Raw genomic sequence first — 13,865 nt, 5'->3', positions numbered from 1 at the left:
TATAACTGATATAACTATCACATTTACAGTTGAGAATGTATTGTTGTTCTCCAAAGTCATAAGAGTTCCAGCATTCTCACAATCTTAATACCAATGTTTGGTCTGAGATGTAGGGAAGACTCACTTGTAAGCTCCTTTAAAGGTAAAAAGATAGTTATGTGCTTGGAAGAGATACCAGCACAAGGTGGATGTTCCCATTCCAAAAGGCAAGACCTGAATCATAGAATGAAGAGATTCAACCAAAGCAAGCATAAAACTGGGCAGGAAAACCCCCAAATCCTATAGCTCCTTATCTGATATTGGGAGGTGTAGCAGGAGTTCAAAGGCAACAGGAAATGGTCTCATACACTGAGTAAAGCTTAAGCATAGGAAACCTCAAAGCCTGCCTCTACAGTGACACAGTTCCTCCAACGAGGCCATGCCTACTCTAACAAAGCCACAACTCCTTATAGTAACACTCCCTATGATCTTATGGGGACCGATTACAGAAACTACCACAGCAGCTCTTTGAAAATAGTGTATTCTAGGGGTAATCTCTTATCAAGAGAAGGTCTTTCAAGTGAATTTACACTTTTACACCCTTGGCTTTGTGATTAGTGGTGACTCCATATGTCCTCAAAGCATCTTTCCTATTATTCTAATGCAAAGTGACTGGCTTCCTTTGAATGATACTAATCTCTGTATCAAGCCCTTCTTGTGCTGAACCTTCAACTTGCTCCTTCTCTGGCCAATCTGCAAGCTTTTCTAACCCTTGCACTCTGCTCTTTGCTCCCAATTCTTAATGTAAATCTGTTTAATAACAGGCAGCAAAACTCATGCCACAGACTGAATTCCGAGACATCTTTAAATTCCACTTATCAGTTAGTCCATAACCTTTTAATTCAGCCTCACACAAGTTCATGGAAAAGGTCCAAAAGACAGCTAAGTTCTTTGCCAGACTGTGGCATGATTGGCCTCTAGTATAATTGCCAGTAGAGTCCGTGTTCTCTTCTAAAATCTAACGAGTAGTTTTTACTTTCCACGTTTGTGTTACCCATTGTTTTCTATACTCCCAAGATAATTTCCTATTAAAGTCGTCTGACAGCATCCTAGATCTTTTACAGCCCACATCTCCAAACATTTTCAAAATCCTCCTGCCTACCACCTAGAAGACTTAGGAACCGCATGGTCAGTGTCACAGCAAGGTCTCCCCTTTTCAGTGCTGATTTTGCTGTGTCAGTTTTTGGTCCCCATGGCAAAGTATCTAAGGAAAGCAGTTTAAAAGGACAGAAGTTCATTTTATACCACGGTTTCAGTAACTCATCCAGGCTTGGCTGGCTGCTATGCTAACGGGTCTATTGTGAGACAGAGAGTCAGAGCAATGAGAGCATGGTGCAGATGGGGACACTCACCTCGTGGTGGCTGTGAAAGAGAGGGATCATAAAAGAAACAAGATTTCACTGCCTTGAGCCAAATGAGACACTAGATTGAGTTGGGAGAAAGCCTAAACTATATATTAATAGAAATTGTTGATTGTTAGAATCTATTAATAATAAGAAATATTTTTGTATTGCTGGATATGGAACTGCAGGATTTAGTATTTTCCCTGCTGGATTTTTGGTTTCCTAGTTTGATCACTCATAATCCAGCTTTCCATTTTGGCATGGGACTATTTAGTCTATACCATTATATGTTAGAAGTATGTAATTCCCTCATAGGTAAGGGACTTCAGGCTTTTAAAGTGTTAGAATTATTATAGACTACAAGGACTTTTAAAGTTGGACTATATTTTATATTATGAGGTTTAGGGGACAAAGAGTATAATGTTATGGCTTAAGAGTGATATGTTTATGTGACAAGTTAACTAGGGACAGGGTTATGATACTTTTAGTTGTCAATTTGACACAATCTAGAATTATCTAGGAAGTGTCAATGAAGGATTGCTTAGATTAGGTTGGCTTGGAAGCATGTCTGTTGAGGGGACGCTGATTATATTAACTGAGGTGGGAAGACCCGCCCACTGTGGGTGATACCACTCCCTAGGCAGGAGCTTCTGAACTATATAAGAGTAAAGAAAGCAAGCTGAGTATAAGCATGCATTCATCCCTTTGTGTAATGAGTGAATGCATGTGTTATGATTGTGACTATAGGAGGCAGGGCACAAAGCATATTTGAGGCCTGATTTGGGGAACTTAATGAACTAATACTTTTTATTAGTATCTAATTTCTAATTTCTTCATTTATAAAGTAAGAATCATAATAGAGTCTTCATCACATAGCTTCAAGAACCAGACAGACAGTGAATTTTAAAAATGACTTTTGAAAAAGGAATCCGATTGTTCCAATAAATGATCACCAAGCTTTGACTTGACCGATTACATCATTAGCCCACAGTCAGTGTATTATTAGACCAGGCATGGCCACATCTGCTCGACAATTGTCTAGGACAGTTCTCTGAGAAGCAGCAGGTAGACAGGGCAATGGATTAAAGAGTGTGAGAGTCACCTCTAATATGCTGGATAACTCTGTAGACTGAGAAAACATTTTATAAATTTAAAATAAAATCATCAAATCCTTCCTTTAACTTCCATTAACATGTATAGATGCTAATGAGCATGTACGTAGAAAATAGATTTGGGGTTCAACACAACAAAAAGGATCCCTGGTCTTTTAGACATTCTGGCCAGAGAAGGGTATAGCTCCCTGAAGAAGCCACAAACCAGTATGATGTTATTTTGCATCTTACATAAGTAAGAGGCAAACAGTTTGATTTAATTCAACTTTTATTTTTAAAATGAAACTGAATTTTAATACAGAGCAAGTGGAAGGGCTTTCCTCTGGGTTTAATGTCTTGTCAGAAAAGTGTCGATGCCCCTTGCTTTGAAGCACATTCTGGAGGGACCCCCACAAGGCTCTAGAGAGTTCTTAGGTGGCAGAATTTGTGTCTCGGCTCTTCCAGCCTCATTACAGTGTTTTTCTGAGTTCTTTGGAAGTGTCTGAGAAGGGGGACATAAATGTCAGAGCAACTGCTGTCCAGCATGACAGGGAAGGGTCAGCAGCAGCTCACAACTGATGGGGGTCGGGGATTTTGATAGGCATTCTCTACCTCGTCATACTGAGAGAAAAAACTGTCTGCAACATGCCGAGCATGATTAAACTCACTGTATAATCTCTCTTTCTTATGTAACGTGGCAAATACATCATGGAAAGATTGTTCAGTGACAAGAAGCTTTCAAAACACACCAAAAAATGAGGAAAATAACACTACTTGTATTTTGCTCCTTGGGAAATTTCTGGTATAAGCAACAGCTGTTTGTTATTATGCTGTTTGCAGGGCTCATTCCTCCCCTCCCAAATCTACAGATGAAGGGAAAAGAAGCTATTATAAATAAACTGTGATTGAATTACTAAAGCCCAGAGACCCAGCGGAACGATTTATTGTGAGTCTATCTAATTTTGGAGGAATGGAATGAATTCTGAATTTCAGCCTAGCTTTTCTTTGCACTTTTCTTCAGCATGGGTCCTTTTTCTCTACAGAGCACAAAATATTGATCATCATACAAAATTTAATTTTCTTCCACTTGAATACCCCCGGAAGTAAGTCAGAGTGGGCCCTTTGTTGCTGGCATCATATGCTCAGGTGCTATTGAACAAAGTGCACATGCAAACAGCTGAGGTTCTTGTGTTCTTCTGTCTTACGGAAGCGTCTTTTCTACTTGAGTAGGCATTTAATTCCCCTGACTAGAGTAGGACATTACCCAAATTGAAAGGAAGTAGATTAAATGGCAGCATCAGAACTAGATGAATTATCTGCTGATGAGAACACAATGACAAGTGATTAGCGTGCTTTTTTCATCTTAATTTGTCCAATTATCTTTATTTGTTTAGTTATCCTGGGTAGAAAATGAAGCCCATAAAAATTTCAGGACAGAAATGTGCGTCGTTTTAGTGGAGCTAATACGGGCAAGCAGCAGCCAATAAAGTAATCAAGACATGATGTCAGCACCTCTGAGGTCAGTTCAGAGGCATTGCTTTGTTAATATTTAGTGCACTTGCTGCTGGACCCACATGAGCACCCCAGACAGGCGTTAATCCAAAGCCTTGACAGGAATTTTGACTTTCTTCCCCCACTCTCATTCTGATCTCAGCCCAGGGCTCTACATTTCTGAGAAATGAAATACCGAGTTGCCCACTAGCCACATCACAAAAGACATAGCTCTGTTAAAGCCTGCTAAAAAGGGCCAGGAGGTTCTGTGACATTATGAAGTGGTTCAGAGTGATGGGTCTGTAAGGAATCCAGAGGTCTCTCAGGGCACAGGCTGTGCCTCGCTCCTCTTCTAAAACTCGGGGTCTAGGACTATGCCTGCCACAACATAGGTAAACAATTAAATTTTTGTAATTTCCCTAAACACATGTATAGGAATGGATGACTTTTCTCATTCCACACTTAGTATGTTCACTTAGTATGCCTTTCTGTTACCTGTCCTCTATCAAGAAAGATTTATACAAGTGCTTCAGCATAAAACAGGAGGCTGGAAAGCCACGCAAGACTGCCAAAACACATGGAGGAATTTATTTCAGAAGGAAAGGCTCTGCTTATTCAGTAGAATGTTTGTAAGTAGACAAGACAGTCTTAAATCCCAATCTCTGCAGTAATGAGTAACAGCTATTACACATGTTCTTAAATAAGATGCTAACCTCTCTCATGCTCAGGTTTCTTATATGTACATTCCGAAGTAAGGCTGGCCTTCAAATAAGAAGAGATAAAAATCAAACCATTATTGAAAATGTTAGTTCACCATTGTCATGTACCAGATGCGAGTTTTTCTGCGACACTTCGCTCTAAGTAATTCTACGTGGCTTTATTTGTGCAAATCAAATTAGTTCTGTTTCATGCTCTCTCCTGTCAAGCTTGAGTGACATTCAATTATGAGTGTGAGTTAGGAGACCATTCCAGGTGCTTGGGTTGTCTTTCATGTTGCCCAAAAGATGAGGTTCAGGAGAAAGAGGCAGTGAGGTCATAGCTTGAAAGATGAAAGGAGGGCCCATGTAGCAATATAAACAAAATCAGATGCTATTATTGATGATAGAAAGCAAGAAGGACAGACAAAATGGATCCTGAGCTGGTTAGGACAGTAGAATAATGATTAACAGAGTGAGCTTCTAAAAAGTATTTGCTAGAAAAATACCTTATGAAACCATTTTGAAAAATCTCAGCATTCCTTCTTTTGCATAATGCTTACTTCTTCATTTATAGCCTTATCTGACCCCCTTAATAGCCCTGTAAGTAGATTTAAACAGGTATTTTTCTGGATAAATTAGACCCTTAATCTCCCTGTTAAAACAAGAGAAGCTGCAGTTGTGGATTTTAACTTTCCCCCCCATGCCCATAAAAGAAGAAAAAAAGTGCCAGACAGTCTTTTCTGGTACAACTTACCAATACCGCAAGTATTTATATTGTCTAAGGGCACTGACAGGTCAATTATAATAATAATATCGAGCCTAATAAGATAAGCAGAGAGAACTGCACACTTCCCTGGGTGTTATCGGGGGAATGACAAGAATCTTCAGTCTTGCAAGTCTTTGAGACTTCCAAGGACAGATTTATATTAGCAGAGAGACAGGAAGGAGCTGGCAGCGGTTATGAATATTCACACGGGTCTCCTTGTTGCGCAGGAAACAAGATTGATATTCCTGTGAACCCTCTCAATTTAAAACCTTAGCAAATCAGACTATCTGAATTTGTTTCATGATGCAGAAAGCTTTATCTTCTAAGTTAAGGAGAGGGGGGACATCGCTCTGTCTCTCTTAGACTCCTTTTGTTAATTGTGAAGACTTTCATATTTTTTTTTAAGCCCAGGCTCAGGAAATCCTGTAACTAAGCCTGAAAAGGTGAAAAAAAAAAAAAAAAAAATCCGGCCCGAGACTTCATTTGTATTTGCAGACATGGAATAAAGCGTGGATGGGATTTTACTTATTAATGGTGAAAGGAGGCGTATGTGGCATTCATCTTGAACACATTTTGATTATGTCAACGGAGAACGTGTCATTATCACAGAATGGCAAATTGTGCGAAGAAGAGCTGTCCACAGGTACAGGTGGATGACTTCTTTCCTAAGGTGACGGACTCTTCAAAAACTGGGTGAAGGACGGGAACGTCAGGGAAGGGGCATATGGCTGCCAGCTGGCAAGCTTTGCCTCTCCCGAACCCTGCAGGAGGCCTCAGCTCCAGCCTCCCAGCTGAAACCTGTGTCACCGCCCCCTTTTTGTTTGTAAGTGTATGCGTGTGTGCTTGCACATGCGCGTGTTTACGTGTGTGGAGGCCAGAGGTCGTCCTCTGCTGTTGTTCCTCCTATGTTGCCGGACAGGTTTCTGTTTGTTTGTTTTTGTTGTTTGGGTTTGGTTTTGTTTGCTTTGATTTTTTTCTTTTCTTTCCTTTATTCATCTATTTATTTTGCACCCTGGCTGCAGCCTCTCCCCCATCCTCCCCTCCCAGCCCCTCTCCCTCATCCCCCCCCCCATCCACCCACTAGTCCCCTTCTCTTCTATCTCCATTCAGGAAAGGGCAGTTTTCTCGTGGGTATCAATAAAACACGGCATATCAAGTTGCAGTAAGACTAGACACCTCCCATGCATTGAGGATAGGGAAGGCAACCTAGTATGAGAAGTAGGATCCCAAAAGCCAGTAAAAGAGTCACAGACAGTCCCTGTTCCCACTGTTAGGAGTCTCACAAAAGGACCAAGCTACACAACTATAACATATATGCAGTGTCTAGGTCAGTCTCATACAGGCTCCCTGGTTGTGGGTTCAGTCTCTGTAGGCTTTGCTTTGTTTTTGAGATAGACTTTCTTCATCTACTTGGAGCTTCCTGATTAGGCTGGACCAGCAGCTCCAGGGACCCATTTTTTTCTCTCTCCCCATTACTGGGATTATAAACACTTACTATCATGCTCAGTTCTTTCACATGGTTCTAGGGAGTAAGCTCAGGTAGGTCTTCATGCTTGCTAGGCAATCAGTTCACAGACTGAGCTGTCTCCCCAGCCCCTAGTACTCTCCATTCTGCATGAGATGAGTCCCGTTATCAATATTTCTGCTGGAATCTTGTCTTCCATAGCCTGCTGGACTTCTGTGAATTAGGGCAGATCCATAGCAATTTGGTAATTAAATGTCCAGCAAGTGAAACTGTCCTCAGAAATATTTCTGCCATTAAGGCTTCACCTCCTAAAGGTCCCATTCTTCTCCTCTCCCCAAACACTGCCACCAACTGAAACCTAGGGTTCAAATCCTATGGGGGACATTTATCATTCAATCACCATAGAGATTAAAACAATAATAAATAGTAGAGGAGAACACACCTCACTAAATTTATATTCTAGCTCTCCTATCTCGAAATTTTCATCTTCTCTGCTATTTATGTCCTAATATATGTTGTACGTCATATTAATCAAATGATCATAAAACTTCAGAGAAAGAGAGAGAGAGAGAGAGAGAGAGAGAGAGAGAGAGAGACTTGAACTATGTACCGAAACTAATCCCTCTGGCTTTATTCTACCAGAAATAAGCTATTTAATACCAAAAGGAAATAAGCAATCATTTTTCTTCTTGAGATTTGAGTTGGGCTCTTTTCTTCCCTTTTAGCTTTAAGGTAATATCAATTATTGTATAGCAAGTTCCTTTGAACTGAAACATTCCCTCCAGTGAGGAGGGAGTAGATTCACGAGACTCAGGAAGTAAACTGATTTTACAAGCCTAGGAAAACTGAGACTTGCTAGATTCAGGAGAACTCCACCTCCACCCCCACCCCTACCCCCAGACTTACAGAAGCAGTGAAGAACAGCCAGGGAAGGGGGCTCTAATCAGCCAGTGGCTGAGAGGAAACTGGGCCCATCAAGCTGCCTGCAAGTCTTATATAGAGCTTAGTGTTGCAGCTTCTGTGAGATTTCACCTAGGTTCTGCTGGGCTTTACAGAGATGAAGCTGGAACCTAACAAGAACTCAATGGTTCTGCAAGTTGGGCTTTTGTACAGTTGTCACTTTGGTTTGTCATTATTCGGGGCTCACTATTCGGGGTGAATGGATGTATGTGTTGTATCTGGCCAGGAAAAGCCTCTCCGGCAACATCAATGAAAAACTCAAGTGTTTAAAAAGTCATCTGTTTCCTTCTGTTGATTTTCTCTTTGCTTTTCTCTGCACATTTCAGCAGAAATGAGAGGGTTTATAATGATACTGCTTTTGGAACATAAACTCTTCAAGCTTCCACAGGTGAAATATTCCCCTAATTATTGCCTGATGGCTACTGACTCATAGCTTATTATCATGTCCAAGAACTAGACTAAAATATATGTATACTACAGAATTATAGTAACAGGATGTGAGTGCTTTGGCATCTTGTCAAGATGAAATAACACATAAGACTTGCCATCCTCTCTTGAATAAAGAGATAAACTCCAGACAAAATAGGCAAATTAATGGAATTTAAGACATTGAACATTAAGCAGTGAGGGACAAGGATCCAGGAATACGGTAACAAAGGAGCTGAACCTTCTGTTTCTCTACATTATCATCTGAAGTATGTTTTTAGATACTCTCATAAGTCAGAGGAAGCTTAGGCATCACGTAAAATGAGGAAACAGGTCAACGTGAAAAATGTTGTAGGTGAGAGTGTTGAGTAATAGTGTAAGTTCTAGAGATATATAAAAGGCACTCCTCAAATACTCACTCAATACTGATCACAAAATGCAAATGACAAAATGGTCTTTCTACAAATTCTTATTCAGGGAGCTTCCAGAAGACTCCAAAACAGCACAGGCTATTGCCATCGTTTTGATTCCCCATGGTAACCACATAAAAGACCTCTACAATAAAAACTTTAAGACACCAAAGAAAGAAATGGAAAAAGACAATAGAAGATGGAAAGACTGCCCTTGACCATGAATTTACAGAATTAATATTGTGGAAATGGTTATGCTACCAGAAGCTGTCTTACAGACCAGACACAATCTCCATCAGAATTCCAATGGCATTCTTCACACAACAACAATAAAAACAAAAAAACAACCCTGATATACGTGTGGAAGCGCAAAACCCAAATAGGCAAAGACAGCCTTAGCAGAAAGAGCAATACAGATATCACAATACCTGATCTCAGAACATATTACAGAACCATAGTAATAAAACAGTATGGTCCTGTCACAAAAGCAGACATATAGATGATAGGACAGAATAGAGGACTCAGAAATAAAACCTTACAGCTATAGCCACATCATTTTGGACAAAGATTAAAGGTATAACTTTGAAGAAAGAAAGTCTCTTTAACTGGGAAAACTGAATTTACACACATAGATCTCTATCTCTCACACTATATGACAATAAATTCAAAGTGGATCAAAGAACTTAATTTTAGACCTGAAACTTCAAAACAAATAAAACACCTACAGATACAGGCATAGGCAAGAGCACTCTGGAAATGGATTCAATAGCCCAGGGAATAAGAATTAAGTGATATGAGGAGATGATGTTAAAAGTTTCTGCATGGGTAGGGTCAGGATAGTGCATGAGCTGGCCTTTTAGAGCCCATTCCCTATGGTGGGACATCTTGTTCAGCCTTGACGCAGGGGGGAGGGGCTTGGTCCTGCCTCAACTGAATGTACCAGACTTTGTTTACTTCCCATGGGAGCCCTTACCCTTTTGGAGGAGTGGATGGGGGGTTGATGAGGGAGAGTGAGTGGGAGGAAGGATAGGAGGGGGAACTGTAGTTGGTATGTAAAATGAAAAAAAATTAAATAAATAAAAAAAATTTTTAAAAAGTTTCTGCATGGTAAAGGAAATAATCTTCTATGTGAAGAGGGTAAGAAATGGCCTTTGCCAACTACATATCAGAGCAGAAATTAATATACAGGATATATGAAGAACTGCAAACAAGTTAAATAAGAAAACTGAAATCATCTATTTAACAAATGGAGTAGTGAACTGAATAGACAGTCCTCAAAAGAAATACAAATGGCCAATAAATATTCACCTTACCTGTGAGGAAAATGCAAACTGCTTTGAGAATCCATTTCACTCTGATTGCAGTGGCTATCATCAAGAAAACAAATGACATCAAATACTTAGAGACGATACTCACTCTGGTAGGCCTGTAAACTTGTGTAGCCATTGAGGAAATCAGTATAGCTGTTATAAAAAAATTAAAACTGGAACTAGAATATGAGACAGCTATTTCTCTCTAGAGGATATTCCCAAAGGATGCTACATCATCATACCATAGAGATACTTGTGCATCCATGCTTAATGCTGGATCATTCACAGTAGACAGGAAATGGAACCAGCCTACTTGTGCATCCACAGATGAACAGACAGCAAAAATGTGGTACATATACAAATGGAGTTTTATGTCAGAAAGGAAAATGAAATCATGACCTTTGCAAGCATCACTATATTCTTGCAAGATAAGCCAGACTCAGAAAATGCTGCATACTTTCTCTATTATGCAGAATCTAGATTTAATTATATATGCCTCTCTCTCTCTCTCTCTCTCTCTCTCTCTCTCTCTCTCTCTCTCTCTCTCTCTCTCTCAATCTGTGTGTGTGTGTGTGTGTGTGTGTGTGTGTGTGTATGAAGGTCAATGAAGGGAATCATGAGAGAGAAGGAAGGATTCCTGAGGAAGTCAGGGGGAAAGATGGTATGGCGCACATGTGATATGTAAACAGAAAAGGGAAGGAAGAGAATGAAAGCACAGTGGATGGGTGATGTAAGTAGGGTAGTAGAGGAAGGGAATAAATTAGAGCAAAGCACAATCACACACATACACACACACACACACACACACACACACACACAGAGAGTAAAACTCATTACTTTATATAGTAACTAAAAAATTAACAGAAAAACCCCCAAAAACTAATAGAAAAATAAAGGATCAAATTACATCCAAATAACTTCAAATAACTTGACTTTACAAGAAATGTTCAAACTAGTTTTAAAACAGTCATCATTAAATAAAGTACAATTCACAGTATCTTTTACCCAATAAAAATACTATCTTTCAAAGAATCAGAAAGCTCTTTTTTTTTTGCCACATCTACTATGAGAATGAAGACCATTCTTTTTTTTTTTTTAAGATTTATTTATTTATTGTTTACAGTGTTCTGTTTGTATATATGTCTGCACACCAGAAGAGGGCACCAGATATCATTATAGATGGTTGTGAGCCACCATGTGGTTGCTGGGAATTGAACTAGGGATCTCGGGAAGAGCAGTCAATGCTCTTAACCTCTGAGCCATCTCTCCAGCCCGTGAAGACCATTCTTAACAATCAAACTGTCAATGTTCCAGAAAATGTTGACACTACTCTGAGGGGGCACACAGGTAAGTCTCTAATCACATCAGTGTAGAGCTAAGTCTCCTTGAAAAGAAAAAGAGGCCCCAGGTTGACAAATGGTAGGCAAGCAGAACGGAACTGGCCACTGCTCAGACTATCTGTAGACATGTTCACAACATGATCCAGAGCATTACAACAGGCTTCCACTACAAGATGAGATCTGTGAGTACACACTCCACCATCAATTCAGGAGAATGAGCCTCTGGTTGAAATTCAAAATTGATTGGGTGAAAAATACATCCACAGTGTTCAGATGGTGACAGGGGCTGCTTGCTCTGCTTCTCAAATCTAGAAGGATGACTTAATCTTTGAAGAAAATTATATTCAACTTGTTTCAAATCCAGCAGCTTTGATTCAGCAAGCTACACAGTTCAAACAAAGGGTACCAGGAAGGTTTTGGATGGCATCTACTTGTTCAAAAATGGAACAGTACAGATTGTTCAGAGAAGCATAGTTAGCTCAACCTTGGGAATTTTTCACCCCATGACAATGTCTCCAAAAATTTAAACAATGGCTTTTTCAGATGCACAGCACGACAAGGGTGTTATTTATTAAGTGGTGTTGTTTACTGTGCGAGAAAAGCCACGAGGTACAACAAAACCCACTATAAGAGTTTATTAAAGGGAGGGAACTGAAGGGGGTGCTTAGGCCTATGGAAAGATCGTGCAGGAAGAAAGGGTGGAGGGATGAGTAGGACCCACACATACGTTCCCCCCGCACATGCGCATATAGGCTTATATAGCTATGCCACTCATGCGCATAGATTACGTGATCATGCAGCTCACGGATTATGTAGGCTGTAAGGCTCTAGGATGACTAAGCATCTTGCCATCACTTGCATGGTCATGGAAGAGTGGCTAGGAATTCTAACAAAGGGAGTTTTATTACTCATTGATCTGGACTGCAAAAATACTTAAAGAAATCCTTTAAGCTAAAGTATAGGGTAGCAGACAGAATCCTGCATGCATACAAATTGAGATTCCAATTTTATGGAAAATTTCTTCTTTGTGTTAAGTCCCTTAAAGGAAATTAGACATTCCAATTACATGGAAAATTATGAAGGTACCTTTTATTATTTTAATATTTTTAAATGGTAATTTAAATAAAAAACATATGATGTCAGAAAGCCTACACCCATGAAGTGTCATCAATATGAGTGACTTGACAAGATCTGAACAATGTTGATGCCAATGGACGTGCCAACATGGAGAGGGCCAAAAGCTTGCAGTTTCTCAACTCTAGACAAAGGACTATGGGCAACTGGAGAATGTTCAGAGTAGGAGAAATGGTCTTCTATGGGTAGAGCTTTCCAATTATACACATACATATATGTAACAACAATTAAAAAAAAAGAGATCACTGACAGAAAGCAAGAAAGGATACACGGGGAAGTTTTGGAAGAAGAAAGGGGAAATGGCAAATTATATAACTACATTTAAACTTAATAAAATTTAAAAACACTATAAAAATGTGACGTATGTAAAATCCGTAGCACACAGCCAGAAAAAAAAAAGGGGGTATGTTGTGACCAAGCTTCTCTGCCAAAGTAGCCTTTTAAAATACATATTGTAATGAGTTAAACATGTTAGTTATAAACTACCAACAAGCCTCTTTTCTCAGTGGAAGACAATAGAAGCTATTCTGTTTTTGATAGGTTTTTGGTTTTTTTGGTTTTGGTTTTTTTGGTTTTTGTTTTGTTTTGTTTTTTTGAAACGTGGTTTCACTCTTAACCCAAGCTGACCAGAAATTCACTATTCAGGACCAGATGGCCTGGAACTAATGGGCTCTTCCTGCCTCAGCTTCCTGCGTGCTGTGATCACAGCTAAGCACCTCCACCCCATGCTGAGGTTTATTGAGTTAACTGGTTGGGAGACAGATGTGGGCTAATATTTCAGAATTTAAACTGTATGCATATTTTTGACCCAATTTCTGACCTTCTAGAGATCTGCCCTATGGAGATGAATGACATGAACACATATCTTTAAATACATTTAATTTCCTTTAGGGGACTTAACACAAAAAAAGAAACTAGATAAGTATCCAGACATGTCTTGGAACATTCCCATTAGAATATTATTTGTGAACAGATAAATAGAAAGTTGAATTAATTTAAGGAGTCTTCAATATTAATGGAATGAATTCTGATTGAATCATAAATGAGATACAACGCAGACTTTAAAATTATGAGACAGAACTTGGGATGAAGCGCAGCGATCAAGCGCTTGACTTTCCTGTGAAAGATCCTGTGTTTGCTTCCAACAGTAGCACAGACAAAATGTAGTACATTTGATATAGTTAAATATAGTAGAAGTAAAGCCAGAGTACCTTGATCCATGAAGAAAATTTAAATAACACACATAATCCTCTACTTTTAAGTTAAAACAGAGAAAGGGAACAACTGATACGTATACACGGTTATGTCCATAAAATATTCACAAACACAGAAAGAAAGTTATTCATACTGATTATCTCTGGCAGTAGAATTTCTAAGTTCTTTTTTATTGTT

General features: G+C 39.4%; 1 pseudogene; it reads left to right on the top strand.

Moving 5' to 3' along the window:
- Positions 1-8,600: 8,600 nt before the first annotated feature.
- LOC131922902 (large ribosomal subunit protein uL6-like) lies at positions 8,601-11,866 on the top strand (annotated as a pseudogene).
- Positions 11,867-13,865: the final 1,999 nt, after the last annotated feature.

This window comes from Peromyscus eremicus, chromosome 12 (assembly GCF_949786415.1).
Source record: "Peromyscus eremicus chromosome 12, PerEre_H2_v1, whole genome shotgun sequence".
In the NCBI taxonomy this organism is placed as follows: Eukaryota; Metazoa; Chordata; class Mammalia; order Rodentia; family Cricetidae; genus Peromyscus; species Peromyscus eremicus.
The sequence above is the reverse complement of the archived record's forward strand: the minus strand, read 5'-3'. Positions and strand labels throughout refer to the sequence as shown.